Source organism: Cherax quadricarinatus, chromosome 34, assembly GCF_038502225.1.
Source record: "Cherax quadricarinatus isolate ZL_2023a chromosome 34, ASM3850222v1, whole genome shotgun sequence".
In the NCBI taxonomy this organism is placed as follows: Eukaryota; Metazoa; Arthropoda; class Malacostraca; order Decapoda; family Parastacidae; genus Cherax; species Cherax quadricarinatus.
The window spans coordinates 2,591,977-2,604,926 of NC_091325.1; positions in this window are offsets into that span (position 1 = coordinate 2,591,977).

Below are 12,950 nucleotides of genomic sequence, written 5' to 3' on the forward strand. Positions count from 1 at the left end.
CTCAGTGTTATTACAGCATCAGTGTTATTACAGCATACATCATCAGTGTTATTACAGCATACATCATCAGTGTTATTACAGCATCAGTGTTATTACAGCATACAGCATCAGTGTTATTACAGCATCAGTGTTATTACAGCATACAGCATCAGTGTTAATACAGCATACAGCATCAGTGTTATTACAGCATACAGCATCAGTGTTATTACAGCATCAGTGTTATTACAGCATACAGCATCAGTGTTATTACAGCATACAGCATCAGTGTTATTACAGCATATATCATCAGTGTTATTACAGCATACAGCATCAGTGTTATTACAGCATGCATCATCAGTGTTATTACAGCATACAGCATCAGTGTTATTACAGCATACAGCATCAGTGTTATTACAGCATACATCATCAGTGTTATTACAGCATCAGTGTTATTACAGCATCAGTGTTATTACAGCATACAGCATCAGTGTTATTACAGCAATCAGTGTTATTACAGCATACAGCATCAGTGTTATTACAGCATACAGCATCAGTGTTATTACATCATCAGTGTTATTACAGCATACAGCATCAGTGTTATTACTGCATACAGCATCAGCGTTATTACAGCATACAGCATCAGTGTCATTACAGCATACTGCATCAGTGTTATTACAGCATACAGCATCAGTGTTATTACAGCATCAGTGTTATTACAACATCAGTGTTATTACAGCATCAGTGTTATTACAGCATACAGCATCAGTGTTATTGCAGCATGCAGCATCAGTGTTATTACAGCATCAGTGTTATTACAGCATCATTGTTATTACAGCATACAGCATCAGTGTTATTACAGCATACATCATCAGTGTTATTACAGCATCAGTGTTATTACAGCATCAGTGTTATTACAGCATACAGCATCAGTGTTATTACAGCATCAGTGTTATTACAGCATACAGCATCAGTGTTATTACAGCATCAGTGTTATTACAGCATACAGCATCAGTGTTATTACAGCATCAGTGTTATTACAGCATACAGCATCAGTGTTATTACAGCATCAGTGTTATTACAGCATACAGCATCAGCGTTATTACAACATAAGCATCAGTGTTACTACAGCATACAGCATCAGTGTTATTACAGCATACAGCATCAGTGTTATTACAGCATATATCATCAGCGTCATTACAGCATACAGCATCAGTGTTATTACAGCATACAGCATCAGTGTTATTACAACATAAGCATCAGTGTTATTACAGCATACAGCATCAGTGTTATTACAGCATACAGCATCAGCGTTATTACAACATAAGCATCAGTGTTACTACAGCATACAGCATCAGTGTTATTACAGCATACAGCATCAGCGTTATTACAACATAAGCATCAGTGTTACTACAGCATACAGCATCAGTGTTATTACAGCATACAGCATCAGCGTCATTACAGCATACAGCATCAGTGTTATTACAGCATACAGCATCAGTGTTATTACAGCATGCATCATCAGCGTCATTACAGCATACAGCATCAGTGTTATTACAGCATGCAGCATCAGCGTTATTACAGCATACAGCATCTGTGTTATTACAGCATACAGCATCAGTGTTATTACAGCATACATCATCAGTGTTATTACAGCATACAGCATCAGTGTTATTACAGCATACATCATCAGTGTTATTACAGCATACAGCATCAGTGTTATTACAGCATACAGCATCAGTGTTATTACAGCATCAGTGTTATTACAGCATACAGCATCAGTGTTATTACAGCATACAGCATCAGCGTTATAACAGCATACAGCATCAGTGTTATTACAGCATACAGCATCAGTGTTTTACAGCAGCAGGAAATATGGTATAGATAAGACATGTGAAGGAGAGTGGGAGAGCACAGAATGGAACCCAGTAATGAGAAATGTAAGTTAGAAAGATGGGAAAAAACTGAAATATCCTGGAGCACTGAGAGAGTGTCATCATGGGCCTGGCCTCCCTAGTTTTGAAAGTTCTCATTACCCATCCTGTCATTTTTCTAGCAGATGCGATTGATACAATGTTATTGTCCATGAAGGTGAGATCCTCCGACATGATCACTCCCAGGTCTTTTACATTAGTTTTTCGCTCTATTGTGTGGCTGGAATTTGTTTTATAATCCGATGTAGTTTTAATTTCCTCACGTTTTTCATATCGGAGTAATTGAAATTTCTCATCATTGAACTTCATATTGTTTTCTGCGGCCCATTTAAATATTTAGTTGATGTCCGCCTGGAGTCTTGCAGTGTCTGCAATGGAAGACACTGTCATGCAGATTCTGGTGTCATCTACAAAGGAAGACACGGTGCTGTGGCTGACATCCTTGTCTATGTCAGATATGTGGGTGAGGAACAAGATGGTGGAGAGTACTGTGTCTTGTGGAACAGAGCTTTTCACCGTAGCTGCCTCAGACTTTACTCTGTTTACGTGACTCACGAAATCGTAATGACACGATTGCAAACAAACCATACCACGGGTGGGGTTTGAACCCGTAGTCAGTCTCAAAACTCCAGACCGTCGCGTTTGCCACTGGACAAGCTAGCTTCAATAAGATTCATCTAATTAGGTATATTTCTACACCATAGGAAGGCTAGCATAGGCACCACTGTGACCACAAATGCAAGTTTTTACAGAGGAATCTCCCGCTAGCATGGCAGTGACGAACTCTAGGTTAACATAGGCACAGTGGTGCCTATGTTAACCTTCCTATGGTGTAGAAATATACCTAGTTAGATGAATCTTATTGAAGCTAGCGATGTAGTGGAGGCAGGATCCATACATAGCTTTAAGCAGAGGTACGATAAAGCTCATGGTTCAGGGAGAGTGACCTAGTAGCGACCAGTGAAGAGGCGGGGCCAGGAGCTTGGACTCGACCCTTGCAACCTCAACTAGGTGAGTACAACTAGGTGAGTACACACATCGTAAAGTTATCGAGACAAACTAAGAGACAATACCATTAGTCTTATTAAGCACGAAGACGTAATAAAGTGGAGACAACATCTGAGGTGGATGCTGGACATTTAAGATCTTCCCTCCTGTGTCATCTCCCAGCACTCTGTCTATCACCGTGCTAACTCTGGCATATTAATAGAACTAATGGTGTCTTGTTTATGGAATTAATGGTGGAATATTAATGGAATTAATGGTGGCATATTTATCAGGGACTCTGGTGGCCTGGTGGTTAAAGCTCTCGCTTCACACGGCGAGTATTTGGGTTCGATTCCCAGCGAGGGTAGAAACATTGGGCGTGATTCTTTACACCGGTTATCTATTTTCACCCATCAGTAAAATGGGTACCTGGGTGTTAGTGAAGTGGTGTGGGTCGCATCCTGGGACAAAACTGACCTAATTTCCCCGATATGCTCAGCATAACAAGGGACTTTCTATACAGTAGTATGTCAGTGATGTCAGCTATGGTCTGTATACCTTGTACATGTACTGGTAGTAAATAAAGATTACTTCCGTTGTGGCTGATGAGGTCAATTAATGACTGCACTCATGAACCACCAGTCCAGCCATACAGGCAACCCATTAACAACACGAGACAGTGAAAGAGGTGACGTGTGCCCTAACCCAGGCACTGAGTGCTACATGTGATGGCACTGCCATTCCTGGCATCATTTATATAACTGTGAAAAGCATTTATCATTATACGAGGAGTGACCAGGAGCGAGGCTGCCTTTCTCTCTCTCTCTCTCTCTCTCTCTCTCTCTCTCTCTCTCTCTCTTTCTACACACACACAAGACCTACCTGCTCACAACAGCGAAGATGCAGGGAACAGGAGCTGTGACTCGACCCCTGCAAGCACAGATAGGTGAGTAAAGCCAGCAACCTATCTCTCAGAAAAAGGCCAGAAACTCATCCCATAACCTCTATACAGACTCTCCATCAAGAGAGACAAGAGCTATCGCGCAACCAACATCTCTCTCTCTCTCTCTACCAGTACATGATACAACTTATACAGACCATAGCTGACATCAATGACATACTATATAGAAAGTCCCTGGTTATGTAGAGCATTTCCCACAACTTAGGTTAATTTTGTCCCCAGGATGCCACCCACACCAGTCACCTAACTCCCAAGTACCTACTTACTGCTAGGTGAACAGGGACAGCAGGTGTAAGGTGACTAACACCCAGGTACCTACTTACTGCCGATTGAAGAGTGACAGCAGGTGTCTTAAGGAAACACGTCTTAATGTTTCCACCCGTACCGGGGATCGAACCATGAACCTCAGTGTGTGAGCTTAGTGCGCTACCAACCGTGCTAAGGGACATCTGTAGCAGCAGCAGCAGCAGCAGCAGCAGCAGCAGCAGCAGCAGCAGCAGCACCAGTGCCAGAATATGCAGCAGAAAGCTTTAAGAGGAGCAAGACATAGTGCCACCTAAACTAGTACTCACCTATTTGTACTCACCTATTTGTGGTTGCAGGGGTCGAGTCTTAGCTCCTGGCCCCGTCTCTTCACCGGTTGCTACTAGGTCCTCTCTCTCCCTTCTGCACGAGATTTATCATACCTCGCCTTAAAACTATGTATGGTTCCTGCCTCCACTACGTCACTTTCTAGGCTATTCCACTGCCTGACAACTCTATGACTGAAGAAATACTTCCTAACATCCCTTTGATTCATCTGAGTCTTCAACTTCCAACTGTGTCCCCTTGTTTCTGTGTCCCATCTCTGGAACATCCTGTCTTTGTCCACCTTGTCTATTCCGCGCAGTATTTTATATGTCGTTATCATGTCTCCCCTGACCCTCCTGTCCTCCAGTGTCGTCAGGCCGATTTCCCTTAACCTTTCTTCATAGGACATTCCCCTTAGCTCTGGGACTAACCTTGTCGCAAACCTTTGCACTTTCTCTAATTTCTTGGCGTGCTTGATTAAGTGCGGGTTCCAAACAGGTGCTGCATACTCCAGTATGGGCCTGACGTACGCAGCACCTGTGTGTGTGTGTCTGTGTGTGTACTCACCTAATTGTGGTTGCATGGGTCAATTTATAGCTCCTGGCCCCGTCTCTTCACTGGTGTGTGTGTGTGTGTGACCTATGACCTACTTTCATGCGTGTGTGTCATCAGTGACCCACAACAATCTGGGTTAATGTTGTTATAAGTAGGTGGCTGGTAGGTCTTGTGTGATCCCCCTCTCTTGGGCTCCACCTGCCTCTCCTGGGCTCCACCTACCTCTCCTGGGCTCCACCTACCTCTCCTGGACTCCACCTACCTCTCCTGGGCTCCACCTACCTCTCCTGGGCTCCACCTACCTCTCCTGGGCTCCACCTACCTCTCCTGGGCTCCACCTGCCTCTCCTGGGCTCCACCTATCTCTCCTGGGCTCCACCTGCCTCCTAGGACTCCACCTACCTCTCCTGGGCTCCACCTACCTCTCCTGGGCTCCACCTACCTCTCCTGGACTCCACCTACCTCTCCTGGGCTCCACCTACCTCTCCTGGGCTCCACCTACCTCTCCAGGACTCCACCTACCTCTCCTGGGCTCCACCTACCTCTCCTGGGCTCCACCTACCTCTCCAGGACTCCACCTACCTCTCCTGGGCTCCACCTACCTCTCCTGGGTTCCACCTCCACCTCCAGGACTCCACCCTACCTCCTCCTCCGGGCTCCACCTACCTCTCCTGGGCTCCACCTACCTCTCCTGGACTCCACCTACCTCTCCTGGACTCCACCTACCTCTCCTGGGCTCCACCTACCTCTCCTGGGCTCCACCTACCTCTCCTGGGCTCCACCTACCTCTCCTGGGCTCCACCTACCTCTCCTGGGCTCCACCTACCTCTCCTGGGCTCCACCTACCTCTCATTAACTACACATATTTCTCTACACCAGCAGCAGTTGTCTCTGAAGTGTGTTTATATGCAAGAACATAGAAATGAGAAGAACATTTGCCTGTGAACGTCAATTGTTCATTCAGACAAGAACAGTGATGAAGCAAGAACTCTGCCTGGAAGAAGGAGGGAGGGTAGGAAGAGAGAGAGAGAGCAAGAAAGGGAGATAAGAAGGGAGGGAGATTCGATAAAAGATGACAAATAATAAGAGAGGGAAGGGACCTACACTCAAGACTGATCTGCTGAAGAGGACCCCAGGTATTCGCATATTTCTTATATCACTGTCTACATATTATTTTTTTCAATGATTTCTCTTGAAAATATGTAATTAAATTTACACACTTATTAAAATAAATACTAATCAATCAGCTGGTATATATACTATATATATGTATGTGAGTTTGAGTGTGTGTGTGTGTGTGTGTGTGTGTGTGTGTGTGTGTGTGTGTGTGTGTGTGTGTGTGTGTACTCACCTAGTTGTACTCACCTAGTTGAGGTTGTGGGGGTCGAGTCCGAGCTCCTGGCCCCGCCTCTTCACTGATTGCTACTAGGTCACTCCCTCCTGAGCCGTGAGCTTTATCATACCTCTGCTTAAAGCTATGTATGGATCCTGCCTCCACTACAGCTTCCCAAACTATTCCACTTACTGACTACTCTGTGGCTGAAGAAATACTTCCTAACATCCCTGTGATTCATCTGTGTCTTCAGCTTCCAACTGTGTCCCCTTCTTACTGTGCCCAATCTCTGGAACATCCTGTCTTTGTCCACCTTGTCAATTCCTCTCAGTATTTTGTATGTCGTTATCATGTCCCCCTATCTCTCCTGTCCTCCAGTGTCGTCAGGTTGATTTCCCTTAACCTCTCCTCGCAGGACATACCTCTTAGCTCTGGGACTAGTCTTGCTGCAAACCTCTGCACTTTCTCTAGTTTCTTCACGTGCTTGGCTAGGTGTGGGTTCCAAACTGGTGCCGCATACTCCAATATGGGCCTAACGTACACGGTGTACAGGGTCCTGAACGATTCCTTATTAAGATGTCGGAATGCTGTTCTGAGGTTTGCTAGGCGCCCATATGCTGCAGCAGTTATTTGGTTGATGTGCGCTTCAGGAGATGTGCCTGGTGTTATACTCACCCCAAGATCTTTTTCCTTGAGTGAGGTTTGTAGTCTCTGACCCCCTAGACTGTACTCCGTCTGCGGCCTTCTTTGCCCTTCCCCAATCTTCATGACTTTGCACTTAGTGGGATTGAACTCCAGGAGCCAATTGCTGGACCAGGTCTGCAGCCTGTCCAGATCCCTTTGTAGTTCTGCCTGGTCTTCGATCGAGTGAATTCTTCTCATCAACTTCACGTCATCTGCAAACAGGGACACCTCAGAGTCTATTCCTTCCGTCATGTCGTTCTCAAATACCAGAAACAGCACTGGTCCTAGGGACTGACTTCCCCTCTGGACCCCCGCTGGTCACAGGTGCACTCTGACACCTCGCCACGTACCATGACTCGCTGCTGTCTTCCTGACAAGTATTCCCTGATCCATTGTAGTGCCTTCCCTGTTATCCCTGCTTGGTCCTCCAGTTTTTGCACCAATCTCTTGTGTGGAACTGTGTCAAACGCCTTCTTGCAGTCCAAGAAAATGCAATCCACCCACCCCTCTCTCTCTTGTCTTACTGCTGTCACCATGTCATAGAACTCCAGTAGGTTTGTGTGTGTGTGTGTGTGTGTGTGTGTGTGTGTGTGTGTGTGTGTGTGTGTGTTTCTCTCTTCCACTTTTCTGTGTCCCTCTACGCTAATCTCTATACTATTTATTCCTTTCTTTGGTACTCCTCTTACGGGGCTTTCTTGACCTCCTTCCTGTCTTAAGACGAAAATCCTGGTGACCTCGTTTACCCCACGTTACCTCTCATATATGTCACCACCTGTACCTTCCTTTATTTTTCCTCTCTCTCTCTCTCTCTCTCTCTCTCTCTCTCTCTCTCTCTCTCTCTCTCTCTCTCTCTCTCTCTCTCTCTCTCTCTCTCTCTCTCTCTCTCTCTCTCTCTCTCTCTCTCTCTCTCTCTCCTATTCTATCTTTATTGGTTGTGTTTCCCTCTCCAATCTTCATTCCACATGCCCTTATCACCCTATTCTGTGTGATGGAATAGCCAGGGTAACAAAGCTAGCTTTTGTTCCCACATTGCAACTATCACATAGAATAGTGTAGCAACGCTGCTGGTGTTCCCACATTGCAACTATCACATAGAATAGTGTAGCAACACTGCTGGTGTTCCCACATTGCAACTATCACATAGAATAGTGTAGCAACACTGCTGGTGTTCCCACATTGCAACTATCACATAGAATAGTGTAGCAACACTGCTGGTGTTCCCACATTGCAACTATCACATAGAATAGTGTAGCAACACACTCCTGGTGTGTTGCTACACTATCATTGCTTATAACCAATGCTTATGATCATTATATGTTAACACAGGTGTTCCACTGGAGCTGAGAGGCAACACTTATTACGAAACACTGAATAAGCTTAATTACTTTGGATCATAAATCAAGAGGAGACATATTCATGACATACAAAATCTAGGAATATAGTGTGGTGGAAGGAACTGAGTGAAATTAGTAGTAACAATAGCAATAATAGTAGCAGTAGTAGTAGTAGTAGTAGTAGTAGTAACAGAGTACCTTAGATCTGGGAAGGGTATGCAATAAGTTGAGATAGAATAATAACTCATGTCTTGTACACTTAACTCACTACACTCAACTCACTACACTCAACTCACTGCACTTAACTCACTACACTCAACTCACTACACTCAACTCACTGCACTTAACTCACTACACTCAACTCACTACACTTAACTCACTACACTCAACTCACTACACTCAACTCACTACACTTAACTCACTACACTCAACTCACTACACTCAACTCACTACACTCAACTCACTACACTCAACTCACTACACTCAACTCAGAGCAGCATGGGAAGGCTCCTGAAGTGATATGGTCCAGATCATCTTGCAGATTCTTGCAACTTGGCCACCATGTTGCAAGTGAAAATCATTCAGCAGATTGCAGTAAGAGGAACTTGCTCAAGTACCATTGACTGGGGTTAATGGTGCCATTGATGATGTCAACATGTTGATGTCTCGTTGATGATGAGAGGTGAAGTGTATGTGTACTTACCTAGTTGTGGTTGCAGGGATCTAGTCATAGCTCCTGGCCCCGCCTCTTCACTGGTCGCTACTGGGTCACTCTCCCTGAACCATGAGCTTTATCATACCTCTGCTTAAAGCTTTGTATGGATCCTGCCTCTACTGTATCGCTTCCCAAACTATTCCACTTCCTAACAACTCTGTGGCTGAAGAAATACTTCCTAACATCCCTGTGATTCATCTGTGTCTTCGGCTTCCAACTACATCCCCAGGCGCCAATATGCTGCAGCAGTTATTTGGTTGATGTACGCCTCAGATGTGCCTGATGTTATGCTCACCCCAAAATCTTTATCCCTGTGTGAGGTTTGTAGTCTCTGACCCCCTAGACTGTATCCGTCTGCGGTCTTCTTTGCCCTTACCCAGTCTTCATGACTTTGCACTTGGTGAAGTTGAATTCCAGGAGCCAGTTTCTGGACCAGGCCTGCAGCCTGTCCAGATCCCTTTGTAGTTCTTCCTGGTCCTCGTCCGAATGAATTCTTCTCATCAACTTCACATCATCTGCAAACAGGGACACTTCGGAGCCTACTTCTTCCGTCATGTCGTTCACAAATACCAGAAACAGCGCCGGTCCTAGGACTGACCCCTATGGAACCCCGCTCGTCACTGGCGCCCACTCTGACACCTCGCCACGTACCATGACTCGCTGCTGTATTCGCTAATCCATTGTAGTGCCTTCCCTGTTATCTCTGTCTGGTCCTCCAGTTTTTGCACTAATATGTTGTGTGGAACTGTGTCAAACGATTTCTTACAGTCCAAGAAAATGCAATCTATCCACCCCTCTCTCTCTCTTGTCTTACTGCTGTCACCCTGTCATAGTGTGTGAGTGAGTGTGTGTGTGTGTGTGTGTGTGTGTGTGTGTGTGTGTGTGTGTGTGTGTGTGTGTGTGTGTGTGTGTGTGTGTGTGTGTGTGTGTCTGTCTGTCTGTCTGTCCTTCAAACAGTCACTTCCTGGGCTGTCAGTCTACCTGCTTCCACTCCTCAATTATCATGTAAATCATGTAAGTCACGGGGATGTTAGGAAGTACTTCTTCAGTCAAGGAGTTGTCAGAAAGTGGAACAGTCGGGAGAGTGATGTAGTGGAGGCATGATCCATACATAGCTTTAGGAAGAGGTATTATAAAGCTCATGGAGCAGGAAGAGAGTTGACCTAGTAGCAACCAGCGAAGAGGCGGGACCAGGAGCTGTGAATCGACCCCTGCAACCACAAATAAGTAAATACAAATAAGTGCACACGTAACGGTTTTCCTGGCATATTTCACCACACACTTACAATCAGTATTGTTCATTGCTCTCTGATACACAGTTGTCTTAGTGATGGAATCTCTTACTGAATTGGTAGTGTATATTCCTGTCATCTTACGCGAGTTCTTGCCGTCAGTGTAATTACATGATCACCTGTTAAGGCTTCCCCGTGTGGTTGTGTAAGTTTGGCTTGAACTCTAGATGTAATAATGGCTTTGTTATTTTCGTTGTTTTGTGCTCCTAACTATTATCGCAGAGAGGTAGACTTCTACAGATACTGAATCTTAAAAACGGGTCATCTACATGATGAAGATTCATTTCGGGAGACACTTCTGATTAGTATCTACCTGGAGTTTACCTGGAGATCGTTCCTGGAGTCAACGCCCCCGCTGCCCAGCCTTTGACAAGGCCTCCCGGTGGATCAGGAACTGATCAACCAGACTACTACTACAGGCCGTGCGTAAACCAAAGTAGGAAACACAGCCCGGCTGATCAGGTGTCGTCCAGTTCCCTCTTGAAGACAGCCAGAGGTCTTGAAGACAGCCAAGGGTTTTGAAGACAGCCAAGGGTTTTGAAGACAGCCAGGGGTCTTGAAGACAGCCAGGGGTCTTGAAGACAGCCAGGGGTCTTGAAGACAACCAGGGGTATTGAAGGCAGCCAAGGATCTTGAAGACAGCAAAGGGTCTTGAAGACAACCAGGGGTCTTGAAAACAGCAAAGGGTCTTGAAGACAGCCAGGGGTCTTGAAGACAGCCAGGGGTCTTGAAGACAGCAAAGGGTCTTGAAGACAACCAGGGGTCTTGAAAACAGCAAAGGGTCTTGAAGACAGCCAGGGGTCTTGAAGACAGCAAAGGGTCTTGAAGACAACCAGGGGTATTGAAGGCAGCCAAGGATCTTGAAGACAGCCAAGGGTCTTGAAGACAGCCAGGGGTCTTGAAGACAGCCAGGGGTCTTGAAGGCAGCCAGGGGTATTGAAGGCAGCCAAGGATCTTGAAGACAGCCAAGGGTCTTGAAGACAGCCAGGGGTATTGAATGCAGCCAAGGAACTTGAAGACAGCCAAGGGTCTTGAAGACAGCCAGGGGTCTTGAAGACAGTCAGGGGTATTGAAGGCAGCCAAGGATCTTGAAGACAGCCAAGGATCTTGAAGACAGCCAAGGGTCTCGAAGACAGCCAGGGGTATTGAAGGCAGCCAGGGGTCTACAGGTAATCCAGCTTATGTATGCTGGGAGGCAGTTGGACTTGTCCTACAAACAGTGTACATTAGTTACACCCGGGTACACTGTGCCCGCTGAGTACGCATTAAAACAGTATCGCTCTAATCAGAAGTGATTGCTGAAATCCAGCAACATACAAAGCAACAATCACTGAAGTGAATGTAAAGATTATCATAACTATATTTCGGCAGCGATTCACTAGTATTAAGTACTTCCTCTGTGGGCACTACCTACAGCTCCCTCTTTCTCTCTCTCTCTCTCTCTCTCTCTCTCTCTCTCTCTCTCTCTCTCTCTCTCTCTCTCTCTTCCACTCATCTTCTATATTTTCCATAATATCTCATCTCTTATTGCTTTTATTGTATTGTTTATTGAGTGGTGGATTGTGTGTGTGCTTCGTCTTTCCTCTCTTCTTGTATTATAGTGAATCTTTTGGTGATTTCTCTGTATTTGTGGCAGTTCCTATCGTCTTCATGGTCAGACTTTAAACCAATAAATAACGCAGTGTCTGGGAATCAGAGGGAATGGAAGGGAATAGAATGGAATGGGGGGATTATGTGTCATCTGAGAAAGGGAAGGGGTTATGTGTCATCTGAGGAAGGGAAGATATGTCATCTAAGAGAGGGGAAGGGGCTATGTGTCATCTGAGAAAGGGAAGTTATGTGTCATCTGAGAAAGGGAAGTTATGTGTCATCTGAGAAAGGGAAGTTATGTGTCATCTGAGAAAGGGAAGAGCAAACACCAGTACCTGGACAGGGACCAACACTGAGGTGACCCTCACAAACAGTACCTGGACAGGGACCAACACTGAGGTGACCCTCACAAACAGTACCTGGACAGGGACCAACACTGAGGTGACCCTCACAAACAGTACCTGGACAGGGACCAACACTGAGGTGACCCTCACAAACAGTACCTGGACAGGGACCAACACTGAGGTGACCCTCACAAACAGTACCTGGACAGGGACCAACACTGAGGTGACCCTCACAAACAGTACCTGGACAGGGACCAACACTGAGGTGACCCTCACAAACAGTACCTGGACAGGGACCAACACTGAGGTGTCCCTCACAAACAGTACCTGGACAGGGACCAACACTGAGGTGTCCCTCACAAACAGTACCTGGACAGGGACCAACACTGAGGTGACCCTCACAAACAGTACCTGGACAGGGACCAACACTGAGGTGACCCTCACAAACAGTACCTGGACAGGGACCAACACTGAGGTGTCCCTCACAAACAGTACCTGGACAGGGACCAACACTGAGGTGACCCTCACAAACAGTACCTGGACAGGGACCAACACTGAGGTGACCCTCAAAAACAGTACCTGGACAGGGACCAACACTGAGGTGACCCTCACAAACAGTACCTGGACAGGGACCAACACTGAGGTGACCCTCACAAACAGTACCTGGACAGGGACC